Raw genomic sequence first — 15,536 nt, forward strand, 5'->3', positions numbered from 1 at the left:
AATGATCGTTTCTTGATGCGGCGTGGAGAGGAGAACATTCTTGCCCCGACAGTGAGTGGCTTAGCTCTGCAAGCGCAGCCTTCTGAATGCCCCCCTGAGTCAACACTGTCCCCTGTATCCCTCCGTCTCCCACCTGGCGGGCTTGTGGGGGGGGGGGGGGACAGGGGGGGAGGTGAGGGGAGAGGATGGCAGTGTGGTGACTCTGATACCTCTGTCTTGTCCGGACCCGCCGCCGGGACTTCCTGCATTGACCTTCCACCTGTGCAGACTCAGGGTCCCAGACAGACTGGCAGAACTGCCCTTAAAACACGTCCGTAGCGCTTGCAGGGGTAGAAGTGTCCGTTTAAAGCTGGCCAACCGCGTGGAATAGATGACGCCCAGATGAGCGCTCCAATTGAACAACGTTCCGTCGTCTCAAGGCGATGGTCGAATTGGAGAAAGAGAAAAGGCTTTTGACCGTGTCCTGTGGGGCTCTGCATTTGTTTCCTCTAATCTGGCATATTAGAATATGAAGTACTTCCACAGGGCTGATTGGAGAGTAGAGGTGACGGCACTAGATTGGATTACCGTAGCGAGAGCATATGTGGTTGTTTCCTACATCCTTGTTTCCTTGTCCTCGCACAACTCATTTGAGGAAGAGGCCTAAGGGAGGACCTTTGTGCTACAAGAGTAATTGAGGAAACAAGGACAAAGGAAAAAGAGTTGACAGAGAGAAATGTCCTCATTCTAATGGTCGTTGCACAGAGATAGAGTGGCATCTCCCATGATTCAGTAGAAGGATGGTCTCCCAGCTGTGTCTGCTCAAACATAAAAACTAGGGGTCTCTGTTTGATGATTCAGCAGGTACATCAATCAGATAGCAGTTTGTTAATTAATTTCTGAAGGAGTGAGGTATGATGAAAATGTAAAGCTGAAGACTTTTTTCTGTTCGTTCCAGTCATTGGCAGCAGAGAATTGAAATTAACGACAACCAAAGGAAGTGTATGCCATATCCAATCAGAACCCAAAATATCAGCTTGTAAATGTAAATTTAACCAAATAGTTAACAGCCTAAAAACATTTTTTAATTTCAAACTATAATTTTCATATCATGGATGGCCAGTCTTTGCATCTGTTGCTCTGTCTAAGAAGGAAGGCTACAATTTCCCTGGCCCATCTGTCTGCTTTTAACAGAACTAGGGGTGGAACTATGCTTTGTTAACCTTTCAACTAAATACTGATTCCCAATAAGCTCATTTGGATCATTATGAAATCACAATAAGTAATCCATGAGTAATCCAATCAGCAATCCAAAATAAAATCCAAAGTTACATTTTGCTGTATTCTAATTGCTTATTAGCAGGTGAACGACAGTAGCTCTGCCAGGTTTATTGCCTCATTACAGTTAACTAACATCCAAGACCTCTCTGTCTGCTTCAACTGTCTAAATCCAGTGAACTAACATCCAAGAGCTCTCTGTCGGCTTCTACTGTCTAAATCCAGTGAACTAGAATCCAAGAGCTCTCTGTCTGCTTCTACTGTCTAAATCCAGTGAACTAACATCCAAGAGCTCTCTGTCGGCTTCTACTGTCTAAATCCAGTGAACTAGAATCCAAGAGCTCTCTGTCTGCTTCTACTGTCTAAATCCAGTGAACTAACATCCAAGAGCTCTTTGTCTGCTTCAACTGTCTAAATCCAGTGAAATAACATCCAAGAGCTCTCTGTCTGCTCAAACTGTCTAAATCCAGTGAACTAGAATCCAAGAGCTCTCTGTCTGCTTCAACTGTCTAAATCCAGTGAACTAGAATCCAAGAGCTCACTGTCTGCTTCAACTGTCTAAATCCAGTGAACTAACATCCAAGAGCTCTCTGTCTGCTTCAACTGTCTAAATCCAGTGAACTAACATCCAAGAGCTCTCTGTCTGCTTCAGGTGTCAAAGTACAGTCAACTAACATCCTGCTTCAACTGTCTCTACTGGTCTCTTGCTGGGGCTATATATAGTTCTGCTGAAATATAGCAAATCAAATACTTTTCACTCTCTGTTGCCATAAAGGATTTACAATTTCACGTTTGTATTACTTGATAATAGATGGTTCCTCATTGAAAAGTTGTCTATGGCATGAATGGCGAAATCAAGGCTTCATGATTCAGCCAAGTCATAGCAAAGGGAGGTGACATCTTTTAGGCATAAAATGTTATGTCTCCATATGGTTCTGCCACTAGATGGTGTGGTGTTATGTGTCTCCATATGGTTCTGCCACTACATGGAGTGGTGTTATGCGTCTTCATATGGTTCTGCCACTAGATGGTGTGGTGTTATGTGTCTTCATATGGTTCTGCCACTAGATGGTGTGGTGTTATATGTCTTCATATGGTTCTGCCACTAGATGGTGTGGTGTTATGTGTGTCCATATGGTTCTGCCACTAGATGGTGTGGTGTTATGTGTCTCCATATGGTTCTGCCACTAGATGGTGTGGTGTTATGTGTCTCCATATGGTTCTGCCACTACATGGAGTGGTGTTATGTGTCTTCATATGGTTCTGCCACTAGATGGTGTGGTGTTATGTGTCTTCATATGGTTCTGCCACTAGATGGTGTGGTGTTATGTGTCTCCATATGGTTCTGCCACTACATGGAGTGGTGTTATGTGTCTTCATATGGTTCTGCCACTAGATGGTGTGGTGTTATGTGTCTTCATATGGTTCTGCCACTAGATGGTGTGGTGTTATGTGTCTCCATATGGTTCTGCCACTACATGGAGTGGTGTTATGTGTCTTCATATGGTTCTGCCACTAGATGGTGTGGTGTTATATGTCTTCATATGGTTCTGCCACTAGATGGTGAGGTGTTATGTGTCTCCATATGGTTCTGCCACTAGATGGTGTGGTGTTATGTGTCTTCATATGGTTCTGCCACTAGATGGTGTGGTGTTATGTGTCTTCATATGGTTCTGCCACTAGATGGTGTGGTGTTATATGTCTCCATATGGTTCTGCCACTAGATGGTGTGGTGTTATATGTCTCCATATGGTTCTGTCACTAGATGGTGTGGTGTTAAATGTCTCCATATGGTTCTGCCACTAGATGACATGGGGTTATGTTTCCATATGGTTCTACCACTAGATGGCGTGGTGTTAAATGTCTCCATATGGTTCTTCCACTAGATGACGTGATGTCATTCCTAACTGATTTAAATGAACCAAATCTATTGCAAATTAAACATGTTGTAATTAAAAGTCAAATTAAAGTCTCTCACAATTCGCAAAACTGAAACAACTCAAGTCTCCAGCCGTCTCCTGTCGCTCACGAAAACGAGCTCTGGTCCAGCAGATAAGATGTCTAAATGGAAACATTATCTGAGTCTCATCAGCACCATTGGATCTGTCATATGACTGGCATGATCCAGAGATAACCGTGCTCACTAATAAGTGTCTCATTAGCCCCTGCATTGGGATGACAGGAAGTGATGAAAGTATGATGGGTGTTAGAAAATGTTAGAAAATGATGGGAAATGTAGCCAGAGCTTAGTTATTGAAAATATATTACTTTCGATCTGATAAATTCTAAAAGGTGATGCTATTCTAAAAGTATGTTAGGACTCTGATTAAATCAATTTTGATGCTGTTCACATCATTTACGTCCGGTGCTGTCAGTCCAGAGTCAGTGCGTACATATTCGTACTGACACCACGTGGGAATGAAACCAACAACCCCGGCATTGCTAGCAGCGTGCAGGAACTGAGCGATGCGGGACCATATTATAACAGGACTAATTCTTGGACTTGCCTATCGACCACATCAACCTCCTTACTATCATCCAGTTGCAACCTGTGTCTGTTCCAGAGGTTCCACCATCGTATTCAGAGCAGGTGTGCAATCAAAAGGATTCATCTTTGTTTTGTATCGATGTCACAGTCACACGTCCCTGGACCTGAACGCTAAGCCTCACTAATGATAAGGAGACCTGAACTGAACGCTAGGCCCATGAATAAATTAACTCTGCACAATTCAAATCGGCTGTGACCGTGACAGGCGAAATTGCCAGTGTGAGAGGTTGGTTTTGAATGCCCTACTACCCCGCAATGTCCAGGTCCATAACTGGAAATTTTGTGACCACCGCAGACCAGTTGCGTGAATGGATTGACCCCACAGGTGAGCTGTGACCGCGGGACAAACACAATTATGCACAACAATGAAACCAGGTGCAGCAGCCAACCAGTAACAAGAAGACCATATGCATCCCAAATGGCACCCTATTATGTTTTGTGGCCTTGTTCGTGTGGTGTCACTTGGCACGTACCCAATTCCTCCCTGCCCAGAACCCATGGCAGAGCTGGAATAATTAAATGTTATTAGATAATCCACCGTTCAGTGCCTTTAGTGATTAAATCAGTTCTGGGTATAATGATTGACTTGTTAATTCCTTTCCAGAATGTCACAGGGAGACCTTTATCTATGTAACGTTAAGTTGCTTATGATTCAGTTGCTTTTTATCTGCGTGCTGATGTAGAGGATAATGTTCTGCAAAGTTCAGTTGGTAGTGGTTGGTGCTTGGTAGTGGTGGGTGTTTCAATTCCCCAGTGGACCCAGTATTAAAATGTATACACTCACTACAGTAGGTCGCTCTGGTTAACAGTTTATGGTAAACGACTTAAATGCAAATGTGTTTTGAAAATATATGTTCGTTTACTTTAGGCCAAGCTACCATAAAATCACACTCTGTGCCTGTTGATGGCATTACCTCATCTACACTCCAGTCTCAAGGATTCTCTGTGGCAATTTCCTGTTTAGAATTGACTAACAGAAGAACGTGGCTAGTCATGCCATGGGGTCGTAAAAGTTGGTTGTCCAGTACATGGAGGCTGACGTGGGACTCAAATACCTTTTGGACAGACCTCTTAGTCTACTGCACTTGCTTTCTTGCTGTACAGAGGTCCTTTTCTGTGGGTACATCATGGCACGTTTTAATGAAAGCATAAGTGCTGGCAACGTCAGAGGCTGCGGGCTTGATTCCCGCTGGGGTCAAGGTCGGAAATGCATGCACACGCCTGCCAGTCGCACTGGACAAAAGGGTCAGTCAAATGACTAAAATGTCAAATGTGTGCATACATAACTGTTAGTTGTTTTGGATAAAAGAGAATGTCAATAAATGGAATGGAATATCGTAACGCCCAATTACAAACCACGGTTCAAGCAGGCCACTCCAGGTGCTTAGTGTTGTCAGAAGCTGGGGAAAGTATGCAACAACCAATGACCACTGACGCTTAATTCCTCCGGCCACTATTATACCCTAGACAGAAGGCCCAAGACATGGTCAATATGGCTCCGTAAATACATCTAGAATAACCCAACGCCTGCACAACCTCTCCTGTCCTTTTTCTCAGCCTTCCGTCACACATACAAGAACATGTTATTCTTCACACCAAAAAGAGGCACTCTGGCCCCACCTGTAAAGCCTTCCAAATTGGACCCTACTTCATTGTGTACTAGTACACCACCTCTGACCAGTAACCATGGGGATATATTTAGGAATGAGGATTCCATTTAAAAGAGCCGGTGTCAACACATTTTCCACCGCAGACGTGTCATCAACATACTTCGCAATCCTGTCAGATCTCAGCACTATTCCCTGGCTGTCTGGTGAATGGACTGAACACAAGTGCTAATTGCACACAGCCCTGAGGGACACCTCTGTGCTACAGGGTTCTATAGGGGTACTGTTACACAACGAGTGTGGAGAGCAGCTGAGTCCTCATTAACCAAGGTGATAGACGGATTGATTTCCATATGGTAAGGACAGTTGTTCTATCAGTACGCGAGCTAACCAATGACTGAGGGAGAACTCCTAGCTTTCAGTCTAGCTCTTGTTCGTATTGTGTCTGGAGCGGTGGACCCGGCGGGCCCGGACACAGAAGGGGATGATTGGGCCCTTTGGGTAGAGATTGAACTTGAGGCTGGGGGCCTTTTGATTGGTGTAAGGAAAGCACGTGGCTGGGAGCACTATAGGGCGAAGCATTTTGGCCAAACATTGCCTGGGGAGGGGGTTTGGCATCTTAACCAGGATTTCTTTGTCTGATCATGCTTCAGTGACTCCCTCAGGCTAGATCTGTTGTCTGCAAAAGATAACCAAGGTTGTAATTGAATGTGTCTTGTTCCCTGATCTGATTCAGGTCCTAGTTTGACATGCAGTGTAGAAAAAAGCAGAATGGCTTGGTGCAAATGCCCTGGAGCAAGACATGCCTGCAGTCTTCAACGCGAGATAGTTATGGCTAGAATATGGCAATGTTTGACTTATGGCTTGATGTTGTTTTAGTCAATCACTTGATGAAGTAATACACATTTGCCTTCTACCTCAAACATGTACTTCTCTCATTGGCATGTTTAGGGGTTTCTGACCTTTGAAATATCAACACAACACGCTTTCAGCTGTGTTCAATGCTATCTATAATTTGTCCCTAATTGCACCATTTTCCCTGTACACTGTGGCACAATATTTTGACCAGCGTCAATGAAGTTCTGTTTAAAAGCAATCCACTATACAGGGAACAGGGTTTCATTTGGGATTCAACCTTACTTTCTCCAAACAATACCAAACTATTGAGTCCACAAATCTCTAGCCAATTATTTCCCACCTTAAAGGTTGACCTGGCTCCAATTTAGGCCACTGAGAATCACACGCAACAGTGCTTTGACATTGGAGCACGAAGTGAGGCGGTGTAATGAGCTTCAGTGTCAACTTCAGCGAGCTAAGCTGTTCTCCGGTGTTGTTTATACCAGTCTCAGTCCCACCGCTAGCAGAGCTGTAAAACATTGTGCCGGTGTTAATGGAATGCAGAATGTGTCCAGGTTCAATTTCAAACAATGCCTTTTAGTAATAGTCACAGGCTTTCTTGTGAAATTTGAGGTTTGCCATTTCCACATGACCGTGTTTTTCTTTCTGCTTCTTTAACCACACCACTACCCCTGCCTGAATATGTTGATGGCTTCACAACCACTTGTGGTTTTGATTCACACAAGTATTTAAGCTTTCTTTTTTTATCTTAATTTACAAATGTCCGAACTCTTATGTATGTCTTTCTTTGTCATTCGTTTTAGGGATTTAAGTTAAAATCCTTTTTACCCACTGGAGTTTTTCCCCTGTCAGTTGCTCCCTCCTTACCTCTTTCTTTCTCTCCCTCCTTCTTTTCCTCTATCCATCTCTTCCTTTCTCTCTCCCTTTCCCCCATCTGCTCTCTCATTTCCCCATCTTGCTCTCTCTCCCATTCTCCTTCTCTCTAATCTCATTAACCCTTTCCCCTTTTTTTCTAATTGTTTCAGTTTAAGTAAAGACGTATTTTCTGTCAGGCGGCATGATTTGTAACATTTGCAAAATAAGTATAGTTCCACTGCCTTTCAGTAAACACGGTAATATATCATAAAGATTATGAACTACCCCTAACTCTCTCTTTAAAATAATTCAAATTTAAATAAAAATTAACACGTGAAAGAATACCCACTCTACCTCCCTCTCTTCCTCCATCAATATACTTAGGTGAAACTCTAACCTGCTCTGGAGGACAGATAACAGGAGCATTTCTTATCTCTGTCTACCTGTCAACTGCAGCTACAGTATCTCTCGGAGACATCCCTCTCTTCCTCCCTCCCTCCCTCCATCACTTCTCCCCAGAATTTATCTTTCAGTTGCTGTTGACGCGTGAAGCAGTTTTTCTCCAGTCTGCCTCGAAACATTCTGAAGGGTACTGGTGTCAGTTTGGAGTGGTTGGTTGTTACTAAAAGCTGACTGAATCGAGGCATCGTTTTAGTTCATTAACACACAAATCGGTTTAAAACTGTAACGCAAGTCAGTGTTGTGTATGACATGATCACAGGTGTCAGGAAATTGTGGCGTTAAAACTAAATTGACTGGTTGTTAGAGCTTCAGCTTTGCCTGCTATGGATGGACACATTTCAGTCGCTATCTTCTATTTTGTTACATGTTGTGTCGCCTGAAATGAGCAGTACTATGAAATACTGCTGAACAGTTTGCTTAGGGATGAGAGCAGATAGTGAAAAAAAATGAAATTGGAGTGCTTCTCATTAGTTACACGCATGGCCATATCAAGCACACCAGAAATACTGAGGTCACGAGTAACAACATCAATCATTACCCCCAGCCAAAAATGTTCCATAATTAAATAAATATATTATTTTTAAGTATGGATAGCAAAATTGTTACGATAATAATCTGTTCAAAATGATGTATGTTGAATATATGATCTCTTGACAAAACATTATCTATAATGCAATATAGATGTATTGTAAAATAGCCTTTTTTGGTTATTTTATTTTTATTTATGCCAAGAAAACAACATATAATGCTCTTTGTTCACTTACATCAAACACAAAACGTTCCCAGGATATCACTGAAAAGTTAATCCCAGTAGAGAGAAATACAGTCAGTTTGGGATTCATTTTTGGTAAGATGCCATGGATACCAGGCTATACCATCCGTGCCAACTGCTTGTCCCTTTCTCCTCCCTGGACAAAAGTAAAATCATATGTGAGATTGCATAACATTTTAAACTTATAAGTGTATTAGCGGTGGCATGTATAGCTATTTAATTAATATGTGTTCTATATAAATTAGAAATTTCTCAAAATACCTGGATGCTACGAACAAGTATTGTTATTTGTCACACCTGTTGCACACTTTTAGTCTATGAAGCCTTTTGCACAAATTCCCACAGTAAAAGTGGTTCCCACACTATCTAAACTCTTCATTAAAAAATAAAAGTTTATTCTCCAGTGTTTGGCTGAATCTTTCAATGTTTGGCTGACTTTTTCCAGTCAAGAAACAGACACCTTTGTATACAGTCAGCAATTTGGTTGAGGCCCTATGCAATTACACTGGTAGTTACGCCAAAATAGCTAGTTATTTCCCAACTCCGTAAGCTCTACCTAGGTTTGAGTATCATAGATATTAACCAGGGTCCTAATCACTTTGCAAACTTCTTCACTAAAGGAAATATTTTATAAACACAAGAACACTGCATGTATGCCTGGCTTCACATTAAAACACACAGTCATCACAATGGCAATTATGCAATCATGCGGTGATCTTGAATTCTGCCAAATGTTCTTTTTTTTTTAGCACTTCGCCACTATTGTTCAACATGAAAAAAAACAAACATTGAAATAAATACAGAGGACATGACCTAGGTGTCCTCAGCGGCACGGGCCTGGTAACACGTTTAATTAATTCATTTTTCACATGCTCTGCTTTGCCGATCTAGCTCTAAATATTAATCAGCTCCCTGCATGTTCTGCATACCCGCTGCTACCGAGTATGTTTTATTAAAAGGCCGGACAACTCAACGGTCTCCACTCCCCAGTGCGTTAGGCCATTCCAGAACATTGACACAGATTGGTCTGCGGAGTTGTGCTTCACCTCAGGTCTATTGCCTCTACCTGCAGTGGTACTAGACCAAGTAACTGATATGGAGAAGTCACTCACCCCATCCTAATTTATTCCCCATCTATATTGTGCATTTAGTCCTTTTATTGATGGTGTCAATATTTACGAACGCTTCAGCAGTAACTGTCCTGAAGGCGTCTATGTGCTAAAACGTTTAATCTTTAACTAAATGAAGAACAAACATTCAAACATCGCATTTGTTTTCTTACAATACTTGCTTTACACTGAAGCATAATTTCAGCAAGAGTTTTTGTCACAGCATCTGACATAAAACAACAAATAAAGGTCTGATAAAATCAGAAAAACACACTGGATGTTAAATTAATATACCCACATTTCAATTTGGTCAGTAGCTGTAAGTAACCCTATAAATCTGTTGAATGCATCCTATTGGGAGTTTCAGCTCACAGCAGGGGTGATGTCCGGGCCCTGCAGGGGAGACACAGAGGGTTGGAGTCATCTTGAAGTTGTCACTGGCAGCCTCTCTTTCTCAGCGTGTCCTGTTCTTGCTAACCCAGCAGGTAAACCATAAGGAACAACACGCTCCTATCTAAGACATCTGGTGACCTCAAATCCTGGCTGACATGGAAATGTTCTGACCTATATTACAGACAGCCGCCATGAACCGGCTGGGTTGTACAAATGTAACTACCAAAAACCTGTGAAATGCATAATTTGTAGAATGCTTATAATTATTTGGAATGTTAATGCAGATTTTTGAAGACCCTGTACAGTTGCACAGACTATCTTACATCTCCAACTTGCTATTTGTCAGAATTGCTATTTGTACTTGCATTTGCCTCATCGCACAGCGCCTCATCTCACATGCACATACATATAATTAATACGTGTAAATTGTCTTGCATCCCCTTTTTGCTTTCATTGCTCATTTAGAATTGTCCTTCTGCACTCTATTTGCCTTCATTGGATATCTATACATTCCGCTTGTAACATACACTTTGCTTAATACTTGTACATTTCCTGCCCTCTTCTATTTGTGCTTCTGGTTAGATGCTAACTGCATTTCGTTGTACTGTACTCGTACTGTTCAATGACAATAAAGTTGAATCTAATCTAATCACATTTTTGTCAACACTGTTTGAAATTACGGTGTATACGTTCATATGCAGAGAAACTTAGACAAGTATTTAGGTTTAAGTGCCTTGCTCAAGGTCTCAAAGCTACCGCCCCATATACAGCACTGTGCAAAAGTCTTAGGCGCCTGAAAGTCGAACTAAAGCTCTAATGCCAAATGTTCCACCAATCTGAACAGACCGAAATTGCAGCTCTTAAAAGAAAAAGTGCATTATTATAGTGTTCAAAATTATAAATATTTCAGTCTACTGCCTCTTTGCACATGGGCACTTATCATGAAAGCTGGCCAGCATGCAACATTTGATTCAGGGTAGAGTTAGAAGATAGAGTTAGAAGAGGTAGGGTTAAAAGATATGGCTGAAGTACCACAATAGATGTGTTAGTATTTTCCGTTCCTTATCAGTCAGTATATAGGTACAACACTCAACCTGAATACAAAATCCCACCTAAATAGGACTTGAGTCCCACCCAAATAGGACTCCCTAACCACACTGATTCCCCTGCTCTTCATCTTTCTAAATGGAAGATAACACACTTGTCTTTTTACACGCACTGTCCTTAAATACTTTTGTGTTTTTTTCCAAGGCTTTTATTGCCAGTTGTAAACAGTGGTGAATCGGAATGTATCCCTGGTCTCCGGCATAGGACAGACGTGCATTCAGCCGGGAGTATTACAAGACCACAGCTCTGCACATCAAAATACTTCTCTAACTGAGCTCCTACCTGGAACTAATCTACGTCATCTGTTTTCCAGTGTCACCCTACCTGTCCAGGTATACCCCGCTGGGTGGTGTTGTCGAAGGCAGACTGAGGAAACAGTTCCTTGACCTACATTTTGTTGTTACTCATTGTAATGCTCATCCTCGGGGTGGATGTACTCCCTGCACAGGAAATGAACAGTGGCAATGAAAATGTCCATGAAAGAAATGTCCTTGTTGTTAATCAGCTTAGTTTTACACTCGAAATATTAGAGGAATCCGGAGAAGCAAATTCCTAATCCAAATAAATGTTCACATTGTGATCACACTCTGGGAAACCCATCACAACTTCTATGGTGTTTCTAAGTTATCATCCGTTTCTAGTTAAATAACTACACTAACCAGATAAAAAACAACATTTTAACCGAAGTTTATTATTTTTCAAAAGACGGGAGACCTTCTACACAAACTCCTTTAGACTCGTCTGTGCCCAGAGATTGCAGAAGTTTGGCATGCAGTTGAAAAAAAAAAAGAAAATGGGTTTCCCTAACCATGCTTGCTTCGTCTACTGGTCTCACCAGGATCTGATCATCTTTATGTAAATTGAATAGGGCTCCAATGTTTCAACGCATTCTTCTTTACCACATAAGAGGCACGGTAGTGTCGTGCCTACGTCCTTTAGGTCTGCAGCCTTCAACCTTTTCTCCTTTAAAAGCTCTTTCGTTTGCATCTACCGACGGATGTCACGTGTCTGTGGACGGTGTTCTCTGCCCGCAAACATGGACTGTACCGGAGTAATGGTAGAGTTTCATTAATGCCATCAATGTATTGTCTGCTGTGTTTGGGCTGAGCCCAGCCTGGTCTCGTTGGGGGCTTCCAGGTCGACTCTATCCCTTATTGGCCTTGAATGGCAGTATTTTATTTAGTCTTGATACACGGTAAGAGTGTTCCCCATTTTTGTCATATCTTATTCCCTCCTCTAAGAAATATAACAACATAGGTACTATCGTTCACCCATGTTAACACTAAAAAATTGGATGTGTAGGGCTCAAAAACCAAACAGCCCCATGTAACTGGTTCTCAATCATGGGCTCCTCTATGAGCTACAAATATTATTATTTATTATTATAGTCTGTCGGACAGTTTCCTTTCTCCTGTCCTTAGGACAACTGTTCCTGACAGATCGACTACGTGTGTCAGCTGACAGATCATCTCCATGGAGACGGAGAAAGGCCTGGTAATATTTGGCTTCCGGACATCTGACTCTAAAAGCTAATCTTATAAGCGTTTAACCGTTTCCGTATAGGCCAGAGGTCTATAGTTTCAGTGAAATATTCTTATAATATCATAATTTCATAATTATGATGTTATAATATAATCATTTACACAATTAAGCAGGTGCTTTCATCCAAAGTTACTTAATCATGTGTACATTTTACATATATTTTAAGTATGGGTGATCCCAGGAATCAAACAAATCGAAAAGCTATCCTGTATCAAGAGTGCTTACTGTAGTCTGTACTGCATTTGATTAGACCGAAAATTATTGTTTGCGTTTCCAATAGTTGGTCCTAATGATTCACTAACACTACAATAGCCCTCCAAAATAAATGGAATATGGCAACTGCATGGATAGTATAATCTAATATCTCTAATATATTAGGAAACGGAGCAGTTATATACTTCCAAAAATCTGAAGAATAAAGCATAAAGGGGTGTGGTGTATGGTCGATATACCACGGCTAAGAGCTGTTTTCAATCATGCCGCATCGCTGAGTTTCTGGACATAGAGCTGAGCCGTGTTATATTGGCAATACATCACAATACTCCAAGTTGCCTCATTGCTATTATCTACTGGTTTCCAAAACAATTATAAACGTAAAAGAAGTTATATAATGTCATACCTGTGATTTATGGTTTCATATAACGCCGCTATCAACAAACCAGACTTTTAGATTCAAACCGTCTGGTTTATAATAACATTTAGATAACAGAGCCTGTAGCCAGGGGTAGCAAGGCCCTGGAGAGGAACCGTTTATTGGGATAGAATTGAATATGACTGATTGTATTTGGTATCAGTAGTTGACTGAGTTCTGGTTGGAGATCGAAATGCTGTTCACCATGGAAATCTAGGTCCAGGTGTGGTCAGGTGAAGGCTGCCTCTGAAGCACTAGTGTTATCCACAGGAGTGGGCTCGCTGGGTTGGTTACGAAAGTGTCTCCTCAGACTGGGGACTGTTAAGCACCAGTGTTATCCACAGGAGAGGGCTCGCTGGGTTGGTTAAGAAAGTGGTTCTCAGACTGGGGACTGTTAAGCACCAGTGTTGTCCACAGGAGAGGGCTCGCTGGGTTGGTTAAGAAAGTGGTTCCTCAGACTGGGGACTGTTAAGCACCAGTGTTGTCCACAGGAGAGGGCTCGCTGGGTTGGTTAAGAAAGTGGTTCTCAGACTGGGGACTGTTAAGCACCAGTGTTGTCCACAGGAGAGGGCTCGCTGGGTTGGTTAAGAAAGTGGTTCCTCAGACTGGGGACTGTTAAGCACCAGTGTTATCCACAGGAGAGGGCTCGCTGGGTTGGTTAAGAAAGTGGTTCCTCAGACTGGGGACTGTTAAGCACCAGTGTTGTCCACAGGAGAGGGCTCGCTGGGTTGGTTAAGAAAGTTGTTCTCAGACTGGGGACTGTTAAGCACCAGTGTTATCCACAGGAGAGGGCTCGCTGGGTTGGTTACGAAAGTGGTTCCTCAGACTGGGGACTGTTAAGCACCAGTGTTATCCACAGGAGAGGGCTCGCTGGGTTGGTTAAGAAAGTGGTTCTCAGACTGGGGACTGTTAAGCACCAGTGTTGTCCACAGGAGAGGGCTCGCTGGGTTGGTTAAGAAAGTGGTTCCTCAGACTGGGGACTGTTAAGCACCAGTGTTGTCCACAGGAGAGGGCTCGCTGGGTTGGTTAAGAAAGTGGTTCTCAGACTGGGGACTGTTAAGCACCAGTGTTGTCCACAGGAGAAGTACTAAGGTATTTTAAGTTTCACAGATGACTGTGGCCCGAGGAGAATCTTATCTTTGCAGTGTGTGTCTGTCACAAGTCTGGGTTGAGCATGGTGAGCAGGTGGGAAATTATTTCTGCTACAGAGAGACAAATCGACAGGCCGATCCGATAGACTGGCAGACAGACAGACAAGACAGGCAGAAAGACAGATAGACAGGCAGGGGTAAGAAATGTAATGATTCAAATTAGTCTCGTTGATGTGTGTGTGTGTTTGTGTGTGCTGACTGTGGGGATCATTTGCAGTTCATCATCTTTTTTTGCGTCCCAAATAGCAGGTCCATAGTAATGCACTACATAGGGAATAAGGTGTAATTTGGGACATACATTTTTTATCTGTTACTGGCTGTCTGGATGAGGAATAGAGGTGAGGATTGGAGGAGCTGCCTGAATGAATGATAGGAGCAACACAAACCATGTCTGAGAGAACTGGGCCACATCCTAAACAGCACCATATTCACCTTTTATTGCACTTAATTTATCTAGGCCCTATAGAGAATAGGGTGCCATTTGGGATGGTTTTTATCATTGTTTATGAAACACTCTTCAATCCTTTGGAACGGATCAGCTGTGTTCAAGTTAAAGTGCTTTGTTGTGCTGTTGTATATTTGTGTGTACAAATGCCTCTTCGTAATTAAGAGGGCTTGGCTGTCATTTAAACAAGTTCAGTCACGCATATCACTTTCATTAGTTTCTCTTTCATATCTGTATTGTTAAAGAGGTTTAGGGGGTTTGTGGCAAATGACAGCCTTCTACGTCCACCAAATGCCTGTTACCTATGTAGGGTACTAAGTTCTTTAACTGGTACTGGTGCAATTACAGAAAAAAAAAAGACTTTGTTACTGTACCTGTTGACAAGTATTCACAGACTAATTGGTCTGTGAGTTTCCATCTATATAGAACAGTATTGTCCTGGGGACATTTGAAAATGTCAAACGAGCGTAATTCGGATAGACTGGTATTACACATAGTTTTTACATATATATTATTTTATCTTTCTGGGTAGAAGCACATAGCCTATTCCTTTCTGGTGGCTAGATTAATTGGCGATGTACAAAAAGGACAATTGTTTCAACCTAGCAGAAGAATACGAACATGGCAGGTTTGAAAGCCTTGGTAAAATTCATATTCTGGTGTAGCCCGGTGAGGCCAGAGGTCATCTTAAAACGCGAGTGGATCACATGCTGCTTCCTCTCTCCCTACGAAATTCAATGGTAATCTCTCTCTACATCTTCCCTTCTTCCTGCCTCTTTCCCTCATTTGTCTCCCACTG

General features: G+C 42.2%; 1 protein-coding gene across 1 annotated transcript in view; it reads left to right on the forward strand.

The window, feature by feature from the left end:
- The first annotated feature begins 3,459 nt into the window (after nt 1-3,459).
- Nucleotides 3,460-15,536, forward strand: part of LOC105025292 (muscarinic acetylcholine receptor M3) — a 116,925-nt gene continuing 104,848 nt past the window's right edge. Inside the window, exon 1 of the mRNA XM_020047077.2 lies at nt 3,460-4,130. The gene's annotated coding sequence lies outside the window, so the exon portion shown is untranslated. The remainder of the gene's footprint in view (nt 4,131-15,536) is intronic.

This window comes from Esox lucius, chromosome 6 (assembly GCF_011004845.1).
Source record: "Esox lucius isolate fEsoLuc1 chromosome 6, fEsoLuc1.pri, whole genome shotgun sequence".
NCBI classification, from domain to species: Eukaryota; Metazoa; Chordata; class Actinopteri; order Esociformes; family Esocidae; genus Esox; species Esox lucius.